Consider the following 18,841-nt stretch of genomic DNA (forward strand, 5'->3'; position numbering starts at 1 on the left):
GAGAAGCTCTGCTCCTTGGACTTCCTTCCTTCCTTCCTTCTTTCCTTCCTTTTTTTCCCCCTCTTCTTTTCTATTCGAAACAGTCTCACTGTCTAGCTCAGGCTGCCCTGGAACTCACCATCCTCCTGTCTCAGCCTCCCGAGTGCTGGGACCTGGAACTTCTTTTCTGAAGTGGCTTGTTTCATCTTCACCACACACTCCCTAATGGCTGATTTTCAAAAGTCACAGGAGTCAGGTTTCAAAAATGAGATTATGTAAAATGGTGTCTTCCCAGTTCCTCTTAACACACACACATACACACACACACACACACACCCTTCCAGAGATTATGCAAATAAATAGAGTCGTCTTTCTCAGACCTCACTGTACAGAAGAAGCACCAAACTATTGTGCAGCTCTCGCTTTTCCTTAGTGAAAACAAGAGAACCTTCTCCTTTGTCATGGCTGTATAGTTTTCCATTGGAAGTGCCAAGTTCATTCATCACCTGCTGTAGAAAGACATTTGAAGATGTGGGGAGAAAAATTAAAGTTAAAATCTGCCAATCCAGACAACCTCTACAAAAGTAGAATAGAAAAAAATTGTTACTGAATAAACATTAAACCAGGCTGCTGTGTGCATCAAAGACAATCTGATGAAGAAATTGCAGATTCAAGGGCTGGGGTTGCAACTTGGTGGCAAAGCCTTGCCTAGAGTGCCCAAGGCCCTGAGTTTGATCTCAGCACTGCAAATGAAAAGAAAGAAGGAAAAAAATGTCTCCAGAGATTGCAAGCAGAAGTTTTCCCCTTTTACTCAGTCAGACACATATAACCTATCACATATATTTTCTCAAACAATAACTGGTCCTTAAAAGCAAGATGAGTAGACAGCCACTTGTCACATAGCGGCAATCAGAGTGACCACCTGTGTCAGCTGATTGTCTTATCCACCGGAAATAGAAGCTCTATCTTTATGACAGGCGTTTTGAAACTTGGTACCATGCACTGAAATAGGCTTCTGCCCTGGGAGGAGGCTGGGTGACAAGGACCCAGAGGAAAGCATGCCTAGGTTGTAAAACTGGCACGAGGCTCCTTGAGGGAGGTCCCCTGGTCCCACCCGTGGCCTATATCTGCACCTACATACATCCTTAACAGGGCAGAGAATTTGTAAGTTTTCTACCATAAATACTCCTAAGAAAGTAAAGAGGGAATTCCTCCCTCTTTGCACCAGGAAGAATTAAGATTTTGTAAGCTGAGGTGCACGGTCGAGGGGTCACAGCCTCCCTCAGCACGTGGGGCTATGGGAACAGGCGTGTTGCCTTTCTCAGGAGTGTTTAGGGAACTAACTGAGCTATGCGTGAAGTACTTAGCACTGTACGTGCAAACAGTAAGTGCTCAATAAATGTCATAAAAAGCTCCCGCTTTGGGAAAATGTACACTGTAGACCCTCGATGTCCCCAAGATACTCCTCCGTCCCCTCCCCTCCCCAGCTTAATCCAGTTTTGGGACTGGCCTGAGACACAGGATGCTTCTGTAGCAAACTGAATCCCCAACCAACCCAGTAAGTGCCCTGAACCACACAATCGGCCAGCACCGTGCACCTGTAGTTCCAGCCACTCAGGAAGCCAAGGCAGGAAGATCGCTGGAGCCCAAGAGTTCAAAGCCAGCCTGGGTGATATAGTGAGACCACCCCTCCTGTGTCAAGGGAGGAAGAAAGAAAGGGAGGAAGGAAGGAAGGAGGAGGGTGGGAGACAGGGAGAAAGAGGAAGGAAGGGAGGGAGAGAGGGAGGGAAGGAGGAAGGGAGGGAGGGAGGGAGGGAGGAAGAAATGAGATCAGGACTCTGGGTGGTGGTGAGCAGGTTTGACCCAGCTGGTGTCTGGCAGGCAGGAAGAGAGGGAGGCAGAAGTGGCACTGCAGAGGCTCCGCTGTAGGCAGCTGACACACTCAGCTTGGGAAGGAGGCTGGTGGGGACTCAGAGGCAGCACAAGGCTTCAGGAGTGTGAGTGCATATGTTGGGGGATAACTCTGAAGAGGGCTGGCTCAGAAGCAGATCATCCCAATCTGGGTGAGTGGGACAAAGGACAGGCACAGTCCAGCCAAAGGTATGTACTGTTTCCTTCTTTGTGGTCTCCCAGGAGTGCTTTCTGGGACTTGGGGACCCATGGAGCAAAGGGACTGCAGGAAAAGAGAAGGACAGCCCTCCCTTCACAGCAGGTCAGAATGTGGAGCTGAGAGGAGGTGGGAAGCAGGGAGCTTTAAACTCTGGCTTAACACTGCCCACCTCACTCCTCAAAGCGTTTGGCCCCAGGACACAGCCCCCTCCCCAGCCATTTTGCTGGAATGGTGTACTGAGACCAGAGCCAGACAAGGGCCCACCCGTCCAGGCTCTCTGGGAAGCTCCACCCGGCCAGTCCTGTTCTCTGTGGGGCAAGCCCAGCCCCTGCCCAGGAGTCCTGGATCCATGCCCAGTTCCTGCCCTGCCCTGTCCTTTCTTGCCTGGGGACAATCCTGTGCCTTCTAGGGCTACAACTCCCAGTGCACAGGGCCAACTTAGAGGGTTCAAGGCTTTAGCCACATGGCCTGTATGTGTCCCCACCCTCCACATAGACTATTGTGCCAATGGGGTCCTGGCGACTCAGTCTCCTAGTCGTCAGATCTGGGTCTGAACTATTTGCCCTGAGCCCTTGCCCCACCCCAGGCTCAGCATAGAACCTCGCCCTGCAGGTTCAACAGGAACATGCACGCCCTAATTCCCGGAACCTATGAAAGGTTCACTGCAGGGTACAAAGGACATTGCGAATAGGATGAAAGTCTCAGACATTTAGAATCGGGGTTATCTGTGATTACCTGATAGGGCTCGGTCCAACCACATGAGCCCCTGAAAGCAGAGACTCAGCAGAGGAGGTGAGAAGAGGACATGGACCGAGAAGATGTTGGGGAGACCTCGAGGGGAAGAGGTCTGGTCCCTCGGCTGGCTCTGGTTGGAGGAGGGAGTCCATGTCCAAGCCTTGAGAGTGAGGAGCCTCCAGGAGCGAGGAATCAGCTTTTGTCAAGCCTTGTGAGTTTGGAAGCTGATCTGTCCCCAGAGCCTCCAGGAGGGGACCCGGTCCTGTGACACCTGCTTCTATCCCTGTGAGACCTGAGTCTGATTTCTAACTTCCATAACTGTGAAATAGTCAACTTGCGTTGTTTTTATTTTTACCTTTATATATATTTTTTGAGACAGGGTCTCACTATGACCAGGTTGGTCTTGAACTCCAAGACTCAAGTGGTCCCCCTGCCTCAGCTTCCCAAATTGCTGGTACGACAGGTGCCCAGCTTAACTTTGCACTGTTTTGAGGCTGCTGTCTGTGTCACTTGTGGCAGCAGTGACAGAAAACTGGCACAATCAGATTCTCTCCTGAGTCCTTACAGCCTCTTGCTCTTGGAAAGTGTGCTCATGTGCATCCGATTGGCCACAAAGCTGCCCAGATATCCACACTGCAGTTGTGGACAAGAGGTGGCAATGGGGGCAGGGGAGGTCCAGCCAGAGTACCTCAGAAAATGGGCTGCAAAGGTGGGACATGAAGCCCATTCTAGGTGGCTCTGAATTCACAGTTTGGATCCATCCCAAAAGATAGGGGCCCCCATGATACTAGAAAGGTAAACTCAGCAAGCACCACTCTGAGGACAGACACACAAACATCTGGAAGAGAACCTGTGGGTATTATATTTCCTTGGGTTTGGTCCACCTGGGAATGGCCAAGCATCGCCTGTCCATCCCCTCTGAGGTCTACATGGCAACCATCAAGTTGATGGCTTTACAGGGCTGTGGACAGTCACCCTTCCTAGCTGCCCCTGTGCCAGGGCATGCAGCCATTCCTGCAGCCATCTGTGGAGTGCCTATCTATGCCCTGGTCTCCCCCACCGGAGCTTTCCTTATTTAATTCTCACAGAAGCCCTATGAAACACTGCCCACAATCATCAGTTTGATCCCAAAAATAAACTGAGAAAGCTGGGTATGTGATGCACACATCTATAATCCCAGTGCTAGGTGGCTCGGACAGGAAGATCAAGAGTTCCAGCAGCCTGGGCTACATAGTGAAACCCTGTCTTGAAAACACGGTGGGGTGGGGGGTGGAGAGAGAGAAACTAAGAAACAGAGAAGTTGGTTATGTTGCCTGAGTTTGCACAGCCAGTGAGGGACAGAACCAAGACTTGGACTCAGGCCACCTAGGCTTTTCATCACATGGTTTTCTGTGTCACAGACATGAGTCTTAGAAGTCTATGAATTGATTAAGAAAGCCTTGATCCAAAGCTAGCACCAGATGGAGAAACTGAGTCACCAGGAGACTAAGTCTTCTCCCCTGGCTCATCACTTTCTGGCTTGACCTTGAAACGCTGAAGCCCCACCTCCCTGCTGTGGCCCCTCCTCCATCGCTGCCCCCCCCAGTGCACACACAAACTCTTTGAGAAGAGAGAAGGGAAGAGGAGCAAGTGCCCTGCTAGCCGCTGTGACTTGCAAAGCCTGGTGATGTTGTGGGTCCGGAACCTGCCTGAGAGGTTTCACCACACCCTGTCTGGTGGACTGGTTGTTTATAGGGGTGGGATCTGGGGTAGGGGCACACGGAGTGCTGTGTGGGTGTTGTGAGGACTCTGGCTTTGGTGGATGCTGGTGCCAAGCCTGCCATGGGAAAGAAGGGTGCTCTGCTAGAACCTGCAGCCGTCCCCAGTCCAGTCTTCACAGAACTTCTGTCCTAATGGGGAAAGATGGTGTCACTGATGTGACACAGGCGAGCGACAAACTCCTGGGCTGTGCTTCTGTTCCTTTCCTGGTCTTAGAACACTTCCCTGACTTTTCACAAGGCACATGGCAGCCCAGAATAATGACCATCTTTCCCTGACTTCCTTGCAGCTAGGAACAGTCACGTGACTATAGTTAGACACATGGGATGAGACATTGTCCCAGGGCTTCCCTGTGAATTTCTAGTCTTGCTCCATTGTGGCTGGAGAAGATACTTTGTATGGTTCCAATCTTTTATGAGGGAGAGAGGTTGAGCCAAGGTGTTGCTGTGTAACCCAGGCTGTCCTCGAACCAATGAGCTTCCTGCCTCAGCCTCCCAAGTACTGGGATTGCAGGTGTGCACTGCCATGTCCAGCCTAGATTCCAGGTATTTAAACTTCATTGAGACTTGTTTTGTGGCCTAACATATGATCCATTTAGAGACAGTTCCATGTGCTCTTGAGGCAAGCATGTGCGCTCTGCCATTGTTGAGCAGAGTGCTCTGTGGATGGCCCTCAGGTCTAGCTGCTTTGTTAAGTTGCTCATCCTGTATTGCCTCCTTGATCCTGTCTAGTTGTGGAAAGTGAGGTATTGAAGTCTCCAACTATTATTGTAGAATTGTCTATTTCATCCTTTAATTCTGTCCAATTTTGTTTCATGTATTCTAGGGCTTGGTTGTGATGTGCATATCTGCTCATAATTCCTATATTTTCCTGATGGAAAATATTTTAAGTCTATTTTTCCAATATTAATCAAGCTTTCTTATGGTTGCTGGGTTTATATGTCTTTCTCCACCCTTTAACTCAAGTTAAGAGGTTGAGACCTTTTCATGTCTTTGAATTTGCCATGTGTCTCCTATCAACACTATATGGTTAGAACTTGGCTTTTTATCCAATGGGAAAATCTCTGCCTATTGATTGGATTGATTCACATTTAATGTTATTACTGAGAGAGTTGGAGTTATAACTGCCCTGTCACTTTCTGTTTTCTATATGACTGATTTTTTTTTTGTTTTTATTCTTCTTTACAGATTTTACATTAAATCAATATTTCCTATTGTAATATAAATGCTTATATTCATAGTAAATAAATATTTTCTAGTTTCTTTAATTCCTTTTTACTGTTCTTTTGATTTGTTGTTAAAAAATGTTGGTGTTACTGGGGTTTAAACTTACAGTCTTGCACTTAGTGCTCTCCCTTAAGTCACACCCCCAACCCATTTTTGCTTTAGCTATTTTTCAGAAAGGGTTTCACTTTTGCCCAAGGCTGGCTTTGGACCATGATTCTCCTACCTCCATCTCCCACATTGCTGGGATTACAGGCATGCACCAGCACACCCAGCACTCTTTTCATGTTTTTAAATAACTACTCTAGGCTTACCATACATCTTATTACCGTGTAGTTCAAATTTATACTTATTCCAGTGAAATAGAGATATCTTACTTCTATATATCTCTATTCACTCTTTTCCACTTTTATACTATTTTTGTTCAATATATTATTCTATGTATGTTAAAAATCCCAAAACATAATGCTATTAGTATTACTTTATACAGTTTTATGTCTTTTAAAGAAGTTGAGAGAACAAAGGAGGGCAAGTATATTAACAGAGTTTGTTTGATTAACTTTCCTTTTTATTTGATTTTGGTTTTGGTTTTGGTTTTGGTTTGGCTTTGTTTTTTTGATACAGAGTCTCACTACACCCCAGGTTGGCCTAGAACTTGAGATCCTCCTGCCTCAACCTCCCAAGAACTGGGATTACAGGTGTGCACCATTACACCTGGCTTGATTAACTTTCTTCTGGTTCTTTTCTTTTGTTTCCTGTGAATTCCAACTGCAATCTGGCCTTGATTCTGACTCTAATACGATTTTGCCCCTACTCAAATACATTAATTCCTATATATCAGAAGCCCTACAATACAATAATATACACATTGGTTTTTTTTTAATTTACTAAGATAAAGAGAAGAAGTATGCATTTATACTACCTTCTGGAATTATCTAATTGCCTTTACTAGAACTGCTTGGGTTTTTGTGTGTGGAGTCAAATTAGTGTTTCTTGTAAGGCAAGTTTGTCAGCCACGAATTCTCAGGGTTTTTTTGTTTTGTTTTTTGTTTTTGTTTTGATTTGATACTTGGTCTCACTGCATTGTCCATGCTGGCCACATAATTTTTGAGCTCAGGTGAGCCTCCTGCCTCAGTCTCTAAAGTAGTTGGGACTGCAGGTGTTCACCATTACCCCTGGCTAACAAATTCTGGTTTTGTTTTTCCAGGAATGTCTATTTCACTTTTGCTTATCTTATTTTTGTTTTAGATGGAGTGTCTCTGTGTTGTTCAGGCTGGCCCCGAGCTCCTAGGTCCAAGTGATCCTCCTGCCCCAGCCTCCACTCTCAATTCTGGAAGGTAACTTGGCTGAGGTTTTGTTCAAGTGTTTTGAACCTGCTGTCCCACTGCCCTCTGACCCACCATCACTTCTAATGTGAAGTCTGCTATTAGCCTTGCCAGTGTCCCCTGCAGGACGTGAGTTGTTTTCCCTTGCTGCCTTCAAGATTTTCTCTGTCTTTGGGTGTTTCTGGTTGTGGGTCACTTTGCATTTATCCTACATGGAATTCATGGAGCTTCTCAAATGTGTACATTAATATCTTTCCTCAAGTTTGCAATGTTTCAGCCATTATTTCTTCAAAAAATTTTTTTCTCCTTCATCTCTTTCCTCTCCTCTGGTTCTCTCATCAGGCAAATATCAGCACCCTTAATTGTGCCCCACACTTCTCTGGGGTGCTGCTCATTTTCCTTCACATTTTTCTTTCTGTTCTTCAGATTGCATAAACTCTATTCATCTGTCTTCAAACTCACTGAATCTTCCTTCTGCCAGCTAAAATCTACTGCTAACCCCCTCTAGGTAAACTCCCTCCTTTTCTCCCTCCCTACCTTCCTTCCTTCCTTGCTTTTTCTTTTGTCCGTTCCTTGACAAGATGTTGCTATGTAGCCCAGGCTGGCCTTGAACTCTCAATCCCTCTGTCTCAGCCTTGAAATTTTTCATTTTAGTATTCCACTTTTTAACTCCAAAATGTCCATTTAGTTCTTTGTATAGCATCTTCTTATTGATGCTGTCTATTTCACATCAGCATGGTTTCCTTTATTTTTTAAGCATGGCTTCCATTAGTTTTTTTGCATAGTTATAATTGCTGCTTTGAAGTCTGGCTCTCACAAGCAGTTTCTATCTGCTGCATTTTCCCTGTGTTCATGTCACACTTTCCAGTTTCTGAACATTCTTTGTTGGAAAATCCACATTTTAGATAATACATTGTAGCAACATTGGATCCTGATCACAGAGGAAATCTGAAGATATTACTCTTTTACACAAATAATTTATAAGTATTTATTGTCATAAAATATATTGGGTACTTCAGAAAAATTTATTGCATGCCTTTGCTATGATACAGATTGTTTTCTGTAGTTAATGTCGGCACTGATTATCTGTGATCAAGAGATTCATCTCTTGCCTCTTCATGGATTCCTTCTTCTGAAGCCACTTTTTTCTTTCTTCTTTTTTCATTGTGATTTAAAAAATCAGCATATATGTGACTAATCTAAATGAGAGAACCATTGTATGAGGCTGCTGTAAACACACATGTGCAAGTGACTGCATGCTCACATTGTCTGGAAATTGAAAATGGTGATCAGATGTTGCTTGTGAGACTGACATGACTTCAAAGAACAAGTACCATAAAAATAGTTTTTAATCTCTTGCCAAAATTACACATAAAGCTATTGACAGGGAAAATTACTTGTAATTTTCAACTTTTGAGACAATGAGGTACATGTTAAGAAGCAGACTTTAAGATCAAGGCCATATTAACATAGAAGCTGGGCTTCCTACCTTACTGTACCCCAGTGATACACGTATTTCAAAGTGCTACTTTGTAAATTCTAAAATAAATTTGCTTTTGATGCATTTAATGGTCTAGCATTAATTAATACTTTTCTCTGATTTCTTACTTCATACAGTTGTTGAGATGCATTTATCACTAGGATTCTACTCTCACTCACAATTTCTCTTTATTTTTTTCCTGCAATGCTGGGGATCAAACCTAAGGCCTTGTGTGTGCTACACGAGCACTCTACCACTGAGTTATATCCCCAAGTTCAAAAACTTTTCTTTTTAAAAGTCAAATTTACCTTGGATATTTAGCTGTCATGGTTATTTTCTATTAAAATTTTTAATTATGTAATATCTCTATGTGATTTTTGTTTTGACGGTATGTATATTGACAGTTTTCTCTATGCAATGTATACTACATATGTATTTATTTAGCAGCAAAAAAATCAGAAACTTCTTTTATTTTGAGACAGGGCGTCCTTATGTAGCCCAGGCTGGCCCAAACTCACAATCCTCCTACCACCCTCTTGGCATTCTTTTTTCACGGTGCTAAGGATGGAACCCAGGACCTTGTGCATGCTAGGCAAATGCTCTACCACTTAAGCTATGCGTCCAGCCCCCAGAAACTTCATTTTTTATTACTTCCACTACTTTTTTTGACAGTGCTGGAGTTTGAACTCAGGCCCTCTACCCCTTGAGCTATATCTCCAGCCCTTTTTGCTCGGTTATTTTTGAAATAGGGTTTTGCTTTCTGCCCAGGCTGGCCTGGACCACAATCCTCCTGTTTTATGCTTCTGAAGTAGCTGGGATGACAGGCCTGTGCCACTACACCCAGCTATTTGTTGAGAGAGATCTCACTAACTTTTTCCCTGAGCTGGCTTCAAATCATGATCCTCTCAGTCTCCAACTCCGGAGTAGTTGGGATTATAGTGTGTGCCACTGGTGCCCAGCAATTCTCCACTAATTTGAAGGTGCTGTTAAGCTTGAACATCCCCATACTCTGTTCTGGACAAAACTGGCTCCTTTGGGGACAGTCACCAAGAGCCCTGTCACCTCTGCCCGCCTCTCCCCTGGACAAAACCTCTGTGACTGTCTTCTGGATATGGGGTGGGGACAACAGTCCACTTCTCTCTGTTACCCCCTTGCTTTGTGAGCACAGCTATGGGTGGGACCCGGAACCTTGCTCTTCTCAGTTCATATCTCCAGGTGTGGAAGCCCAGCCCTAACAAGTGAGTGGACCAAAGGCATCAGCACCTCCACATGCTCAGCTCACAGTTGGGTAGAGCCACCACCCTAAGAGTGGTCAGTATGAGGAGAAAAGAATACCCCATGCCTCAAGTGCACATGCCTAGAATTTAGCCTCTGCGACATGGAGCAAGGGGAGGATGACAGAGGCTGGAAGCTTCCCTTTCTGGAGAGATGCTGTACCATGGGGCTAAGAGCTAGGAGAGGAGGACCCCCCCCCATCCTGTTGGCTATGAGGGGGAAAGGGACTGTCTCAAGTTCCACAGGCTCCTGATCTTCTCACAAAGATACTACCATTTAGATTTTTTTTTTTTTTTTGAGATAGAGTCTTCTCTGTTACCCATGCTGGTCCTTAACTCCTGGGCTCAAATGATTTTCTCACCTTTGCCTCCAGAGTAGCTAGGCCTACGGACATGCGTCACTCTGCCAGTAGATTATTTCAAATAAATGTCTCTTCATTTGCTGTCTGCCCTTGGGACACTCTCAAGAGATTTCAGTCTGTTTTTTAAGAAATCATCACCAGCTGGTTTTGCCAGGATGCAGGTCTTCAGGGTCCTCATGCTGCCATTCTGGAAGCAAATTCTGCCCATTGTTTGCAAAGACATAGCTCTGCTGTCTCCCCTACCAGCCCAAGGAGAGGGTCAGACACTCACCTCCAGATGGGAAGAGGGACAAAGAGTTCACAGCAAGTTTTAAAACTGCCACAAACCATATCGTGGGCTCTGCCCTGCACGCTTTGCATGGATTAACTCAACCAGCCCTCACTACACCCTAGAAGTGGGGTTGTGATTGTCCCCACTACACAAAGAGGAAGAGAGGCAGAGAGGGATGAGGGTCACCCAGGTCAAGGTGACAACTGACCTATGTGGCCTCCCTGCACTCATAATTAGGATTCTGTCTGCCTCTCACCTTGCATGGGTAGAAAGGCAGTAACAGTGCTCTGAGCCAGAGGAGCAGCAGGAGCAAAGGCCCTGGGGCCTGCAGAAGGTCAAGTGTCTGCGCCCAAGAGGGAGACACATGAGATGGAGTGGGAGCAGAGTTAGATCCACACCCTGGGGATGGGGTGGACTTAAAAAGGACTTAGTGCAAAATCTAAAAGCTGTGGGAGCCACAGCCCCCAGAAGGTGTTGGTGAATTAGGAGTGACAGCTGTGGTTCACATTCTGAAAAGGTTCCTCTTGCTACCACATGGGGATCTGATATGAAGGGCGAGAGGCACATGGGTCCACCCTGTCCACAGCCTTTTGGGCATTGTGGGCCCCTCAAGGAGTGGGGCCAGCCAAGAACCTAAACCTGAGGAGTGAGGATCCACAGTTTCCAGGAGCCTCTGAGCACAACATGTGTGTGGGGGTGGGTGTGAGAGAGGCAGAGGAAGAAGAAAGATATTGATTACGATCTAGCCAGCCAAAATTCAGTGACTGTAGGGTGGGGAGCAGGTTTTCCCACTGGAAGCTTCTGGATAGCCTTTCATTCATGTGGGCAGAGAGTTCCCCATTCCCTCTGTCTATAGGGATTCCCCAGGGAAGCCCAGGCACCAGGCAGGAGGTGGGCGGAGCCAGAGGAGCCAGGTGAGGGAGCCCCACAGGGGCTTTAGTGCAGCCCCTACACACACACACACACACCCTCTCCTCAGAGAAAGGAATTGGGCAGAGAACCGGCCACCCGCTCCAAGAGCTCTGGAGAGCAGGAGAGGCAGGGTGGAGGAAGTCCTAGTTAGGTCCCCTCTTCCTCAGGTCTGTTACAGTCTCCAAAGCTAACAGTAGTCTGCCTGCTCCAAGGAGCTGGAGCAGGTCTCTTATCTCCCTATCCCTGTGAGCTCACACCCAACTGGGTCATTCAAATCTGGTCTGCAAAGCTGGAGAGACCCCCCCCCTCCCCAATGCCTCCTCCAGCACCTGGAGAGGTCAAGGTCAGCTGGGCTACATAAAGAGTTAGAGGCCAGCCTGGGCTATGTGGTAAGACAGAGAGAGAGAGAGAGAGAGAGAGAGAGAATATTACCTACCTCATACATCTTAGGAGGATGAACTGATGCAAGTTAAGTGTTGAGAACAATGCCTGATAGATAAATGCCCAATACATGCTACTTGTTTCATTATGTAACTTCAGAAATGCAACTGTGTGCGTCCAGAAAGAGAGAGAAAGGAGAAGGATGCATCCAGTGGACATGGCCAAGATGTCAGGGTGTGGACACACTGTCAGAAGCCCACACATCTCTGGCACAAGTAGAATCTTAAGGACAGTGTAATAATTGCTATTGCAAAGGACTCTTCAGAAAACTGCACCTTACGGGCATTTTCATAGGAGTTTTTCAATTGTGTTTAGCTTTATCATTTTCTGCTCACATTAGCACCTAACGCCCCCATGAAATGTTCTCCCATGGCAACTATATTTTAAAATGGCACGTGCTAGAATAAATGAGTAAAGATTGTATTGCGCGTGGTTGGAGGTGAAGAAGGAAAAACTAGACCCCCGCCTGGGGACTCCGAGTCCAATGCTCTTTGTTCTACCCTCTGGATTCTGCCAGAAGGATGAATTTGACCTTCTCCCAAGGACACCAGACCTCAGCTCCTGGCTCCTCTCTGGACAGAAGGGGGCAGCGGGTCCCTAGGGCGGTAACAAAACTAAAAGGGCCTTTGCAGTGGAGGTGAAAGGGCCGTGTGGGTTCTAAGCCCAGCTTCCCAGATGGCTCTAAATGACCTCTGAGGCTTCAGTCTCACTCAGTCTGTGTAAAAGAAGCAATGACACCTACCTTGGTGCGAATGTATGTGAGTTTCCTGCCGACAGTTGGCGCTCAAGTCAATTTTCTCCTCCACCTGCGCTGGCGCAGCAGGAGCTGGGTGCAATGTAGCTTTAGGCCAGCAGGTGGCGCTGCGACCCAAGAAGCAGGAAAAGAGGGGGCAAAGAATACGGTTGCCTGGGTGGTTGATCAGCTCCGGGGTTGATCAGTTGATCATCTGCAGGCCGGCGGGGAGGAGATCGGTTCAGAGCTGAGGCCGGAGTGCAGGCTGTGCGAGCGCTTGCCTGGCCCAGCACCCAAACAACCCCAGAGGCTCACATAGGTTCCTTGCACAGCAAGGAGACCTTCATATGTGATCTTGAGTCCTCACCATCGTGCTGTGGCTCTGCCAATATGATCCCGTGCTACAGGTGCGGGAGTTGGGCCAGGAGAGGCAAAGTGACATGCACTAGGTCACACGGCGGTGCATGGCAGAGCTGGAATCCGCCGTGCCTATGATAATGTCCCCAACTAACCCTCCCCCCCCCACCCCACCCCCCGCAATTCCTGCGGGGCTCACACAGTTACACAGTTCCAAACACTTCTGCTCCTTTCACTCACTCACTCACTCAGGACAGCCCTACGAGGCTGGTGTTAGTATTTTAGTGTCATACTACAGAGGAGGAAACGGAAGCACTGAGAGGTTAAGCGACTTGCCCAAATCCACACAGGCAGATCTTGAGAGCTGGGATTTACCTGCAGTCTTGCTCAGAACCATCGCACTGCTTGTGTTGCTGGGAACTGGCATAAAGGCATGCATATGACCCCTCCGTGCTACGATTTGAACAGTGTCACGAGTACACCCCTCCCCCAGCACAGACAGCTTGCTGTCTGGCCATCTTTCTGGCAGCAGAGGGGGAGAGATATCCTGGGAAGGACCCTGCTAAACCCTCCAGTTTCCCTGGGGAAACTGCCTCCTCCTTGCAGTCCCCAGAGGTTACCCATGGGATGACCTCTTCCACTGCCACCCCACCAATTCAGCCAGCGCAGTCTCTAGCTGCTGAGCCAGGACAGGCTGCAAATGCAGCGTGAAGCAGGCAGACCAGGGAGAGGCCATGCCAAGGACCCAGGTGAAAGAACAATGTGGTGGCTGAGGACCACCATGGCAGCTTTGGAGGTGGGAGGAGGGCTTTGGACTCTGGCTATGTGTTACAGGCTGAGCTAACAGGACATGATGCAGTTGCTATGTGAACATGAGAGAAACTGTTATCCTAAGCACTGGACACCAAATATTATGTAACTGATTAGCCAAAGCCTAGCGGCTTAAGATGACAGGAAGCATGTGTACCCAAACCATGTCCATGGGTCAGGAATTCAGTGAGCAGGGCTAGCTGTGGATTTTGCGGGCTGTGGTCATCTGAAGGCTCCCTGGGGCTGGAGTGGTCATTTCCAAGATCACTCCTGAACATGGCGTTGGTTGTTATCAAAGACCCTTGATTCCCCTCCACCAGCTTTGCAAGTCCCCTCATGACATGGTGGTACAGTGTGCAATCCAGGCAAAAATGTGCATATAAACATGCTCGAAGCATTTGACCTTGAACTATTGTTAAGTGCAGCATCGATGCATCCCCTCCACATCATTGGGCAGTCCCAATATCCAGCTCCAGAAGCTTTCCATCTCCCCACACTGAAACTCTGTCCTTAGACAATAAGTCCCCAGCACCCCCTCCCCCAGCTCCTGGCAACCACTGTTATACTTTCTGTCTCTATGATTTGATTACTGTTCTGTCCCTCAGATAAGGATAATCATATAGTACGTGTATTATTACAACTATTTCACTTAGTATAATATCTTCAAGGTTCATTCGTGTTGTGCCATGAATTAGAATTTCCGTCCTTTTGGGAGGCCAAACAATACTCCATTGTATGTACACACTCATCAATGGACACTTGACTTGAGTGGCTTCCACCTTTTGGCTACTGAGAAAAATACTGCTATAAACATGGTTGTACCAAGATCAGTTTCAGTCCCTACTCTCAATTCTTTCGGGGTAAACCCCTCAAGTTGCTGGGAAGTGGAATTGCTGGATCATATGGCAATTCTAGATTTAGTTTTTTTGAGCAACTGTTCCCCATAGTAGTGTCCCCACTGTGTGTTCCCACCAGCACTTCACAAGGGGTCCACCTTCCCCACTCTATCATCAATGCTGTTCCCTGTCACCTTTTGTCACCCTAGTTACTGCAAAGTGCCAGCTCATTACTTTTCACCAGGGTTTGCATTTCCCTAATAGCTGTGAAGTTGGCATCTTCCCAGGTGCTTCTTGGCCATTTGTAACTTTTTTTGGGGAAATGTCTAGGGAATTCCTTTGCTCTTTGTTACATTGGGTTCTTTTTTTGCTGTTATTTTTTTCCTTTCTTTACAATTAGATACACTGAAAGTTGGGCAAGTCACTCATTTTGGCTCTGCCTTCTTTTGGTCACCCTCAGTGCTGACAGGCCCTGCCCCAACAGCTGAGCTGCTGTGAGAAGTGAAATCCAAAGATCCCTGTCCCATAGGGCTCACTCACTCTCCAGTGGGGCAGCCAAACATTCAGGGAACATCAGGGAATATTGCAGGCAGCCTCGGCCCCATCCAGTCTTCGGCCTGTCTCGCCAACCCCACACAGCACATTCTGAAAGTCTAGCACTTCTAGTGGACACAGTGGGAGAGTTCACATCACAGTCTGGATCCACAGTTCTTTTCCAGAACCTGGAAGCTCGGACCACCTGGCCTGCTCTCCACCTGGAGGAAGGCGCAGGTCCACATGCCTGAGGTGTTGGCTACTGGTGGCTTGGGTGCAGGAAGCTGAGGACTCACTTATCCCACCATAACCCCAGGATCACCTGTACCCCAAAGACTGGACAGGGCAGAGTGCCCCCTGAAAACTGTGATCAGTACGTAATTATTTGTTAAAACTCACTCCCAAATGCTGGAGAGAATGTCAAATGGCACAGCTACATTGGAAGACCATTTGTCAGGTGATAAATTATGAATATGCTTAAAATATGACCCAGTAATCTAGTCCTACATGTCAACTCCAGCTGGAAAAGTGACAGCTATGTTTACACAAACAGCCGTGCACAGGTACTGGTAGCAACCTTATCTATAATTGCCAAAAATGGGGAACGACCCAAACGCCTTTCCACCATGATGGATAAATAAATAGCTGTGCCTTATCTGTACCATGGAACGTGAAAGATCGTGGACGAAGCTGAAATGTGTTGTGCCAGACTCAAAAGTGCTTGCTATGGGATTCTGCTATCCAGCAAGCTTGCAAAGGCAAAGCCATGCAGACAGAAAAGCACAGTGTGGGTGACAGGGCCACTAGTTTGCCAGGCTCACTGTAACAAAGTATCACAAACCCAGCAGGCTTAAAACAACAGAAATCCATTCTGTTACAATTCCTGAGCCAGAAGTCTGAAGTGCGGGTGTCAGCAGAGCACCGCACACCACGGCTGTACAGGAGAATCCCTTCAGTGCCTCTCCCAGCTTTGGGTGGCTCCCAGCATTCCTTGGCTTATGGCCACATCCCTAATCTCTGTTCCAAGGGCACATTGCCTCCTCCTCTGTGTGTTCACCTCTTTCACATGGACGCTTCTGAAGGCAATTAGGGCCCATCTGGACAATCCTCATCTTGTGATCCTTAACTTATTACATCTGCAAAGAAAAGACTAGTTTTTCCACATAAGGCCACCTTTACAAAACTCAGGGATTAGGGCTCCATGTCTTTGGATGGCTATTATTCAACACCTACACCAGGGATAAGGGGAAGATAGCGAGCACAAAGGAGAATGAGGGGACTTTTCTGGGTGATGGGCATGTTCTTTGTGTTAATTGCGATGGTGACAACTAATCTATACACTTGTCAGAACCTATACAACTGTGTATTGATCCCCTCATGGCAGAACTGGGATGAGTGAGGCAGTCTGCTGCCTGACTTTGCCTTTCATACCATCAATGCACTATTTCTCATGGGGCGGGAGGTGGGTTCCACTGCTAATAATTAAGCCAAAAAGTTTGACAGTAGCAAGAGAAGATGCACCTCATGCTCTCCCACACGACAACATGTCACAATTCTGCAGCTTGGGCTCACAGAATTCCTGCTCCAGGATTCCAGGAGGCTGAAGACTCTGCCCACACAGGAGGACAGTTGTCTGGGATGCTGTGCTGGTGGGGAAGGGAGGAGGACGATGGAGATGGAGGAAAATAAGGGGGAGAGGATTTCTGACCCCTTTCCCCACAGAGCACTCATGCCCTGTCCCCAGGGACAAGGCCTCTGTCCCCTCCATTCACTTGCCCCAGCTGATGCCACCCCACACACACCAGAGGCCTCCTTATTGTCTGAAGGGCTCAGATGGAAGGCAGCCCATTAACTCCTTCCTGGCCTTACTGCCTCCCTCTGCAGCTGTTGCACCCGTGGCCAGGCCAGGGCGGGGGAGGACCCCATAGTCAATCACAATTAGAGAGCAGTGTGTCAGCTGGGAGGCTGGCCTCCTTCATCAGCTGCCAGCCGGTCCAGGCCAAGGGACAACCCCCATCAACCATGCAGCAGGTTCAGGGACCCACAGAGGAGGACCCATGGAGGCAAAGAGAGGACAGTGCTTTCCAGATTCACTCCTGGGAACCTCCCCAAAGACCCCAAGTGTCCCCTATCACCAGAGCTGCATTCAGGAGACTTGAAGACCACCACCTCTGCCTGATCCTCCTGCAGGTCTCTGCTCATAGGCCACCTCCTCCCAGAGAGGCCTTCCCTGACCATCCTGGACAAGGTGGCAATGTTCCCAATCACTCTCTGTCACCTACCCTGTTAAAATGTTTCTTCAGAGCTCTTGTCACTATCTAGAACTCTCAGGGTATTAAGGTTAGTGTGTGTATTTGCTTCCTAGAACAAGTGACAAATGACCACAAGATGGGTCGGTCCAGATAGAAAAGGGCATTTTCACTGATCTGGAGGTAGAAGCTGAAATCAGGGTGTCAGCAAGGCTCTGCTTCCTTCCTCCTGGCCTCTGATGACTGCAGGCAAGGTGCAGTTCTAGACATCATTCCAGTCTTTGCCTCGGTAGTCACCTGGTGTCTCCCTAGGTATCTGTGTCCAAATGCCCCTGTTCTAAGGACATCAGTCATTGGGTTGGGCCCTTATCTTCACTTGAATGCTTCTGCCCAGACCCTATTTTCAAATAAAGTCACATGCTACAGGGTATGGACTCAGTTGGTCCCACAGCAGTTGTCTCTGTGTTCTAAGAGTAGGTCCTGGCAGCTCTCATCATGGGATGTATTCTCTAGGCAGTCATTGCTTAATTTCAAAGCAACACATTTTCCTAAGGTTTCTGACCAAGGCCTAGGAAAAAGGGCCAGAAGGCTGCTGAGGAACAGAACTGGAAACCGACTCCCCCCAAAGGTGACTCCCTCCTGTGCCCAGCTCTCAGTGAGCAGCAGGAAGGATGGTGCTCTGACAGATGAGGAAGGGAGACCCAAGTCCCGAGGGTCCACCAGACCGGGAAGTGGTGAGAGCTCCCCCAGGAGCTGAGCTTGGAGGGAAAGGGACAGCATGGCGGATGGAGGAGGGGACAGCATGGGTCTGCAGGACAAAGGAGCACTAAGTTCCCTACAGGGTGGGGTTGCACAGGGTGCTGCCTGGCTGGGCACAGCAGAGTCTGAACTTTTCCAGGTTGTTATGAAATGCCACTAGGGGATTTCTGAAGCAGGGACTCACATGATAATGTCTAATATGCTCAGAACGGATCTTTTCATTTTTATTTATTTATTTGTAGCACTGGGAATTGAACTCAGGGCCCTGAGCTTGCTAGGCAAGCACTTTACCACTTGAGCCATGCCTTCAGTCCTTCTGCTTTTGTTTTGTTTTTCAGACAAGGTCTCAAGCTAGTTTTTTCTGGGCTGGCTTCAAACCTCAATCCTCCTACCTCTGCCTCCCTAGTAGCTGGGATTACAGGCATGCACCACCATGCCTGGAGGACTTTTCAGTTTTAATTAATTTTTAAGTAGGCAGTACTTCATCCACCTGGTTGAAGATTCAACAGGTATAACAGGAGGAACAATAACTTCTCCTCTTCCCAGCCCAGGTTCCCTTCCACAGATCCCAGCCATTTCTCACAGTCAATACACACTCACAATGCCCTTCCTTTTAACCACACAGTATCAAACTATGTGCACGCTGCTCTGCACCTCACTCTTTCCATTTTTAAAACATATTTATTAGCACAG

At 47.6% G+C, this 18,841-nt stretch overlaps 1 long non-coding RNA gene across 1 annotated transcript in view; it reads right to left on the reverse strand.

Annotated features, from left to right (window-relative positions):
* Positions 1-18,841, reverse strand: part of LOC141423390 (uncharacterized) — an 85,631-nt gene that overhangs the window by 6,125 nt on the left and 60,665 nt on the right. The gene's annotated exons all lie outside the window — the stretch shown is intronic.

Source organism: Castor canadensis, chromosome 5 (assembly GCF_047511655.1).
Source record: "Castor canadensis chromosome 5, mCasCan1.hap1v2, whole genome shotgun sequence".
In the NCBI taxonomy this organism is placed as follows: Eukaryota; Metazoa; Chordata; class Mammalia; order Rodentia; family Castoridae; genus Castor; species Castor canadensis.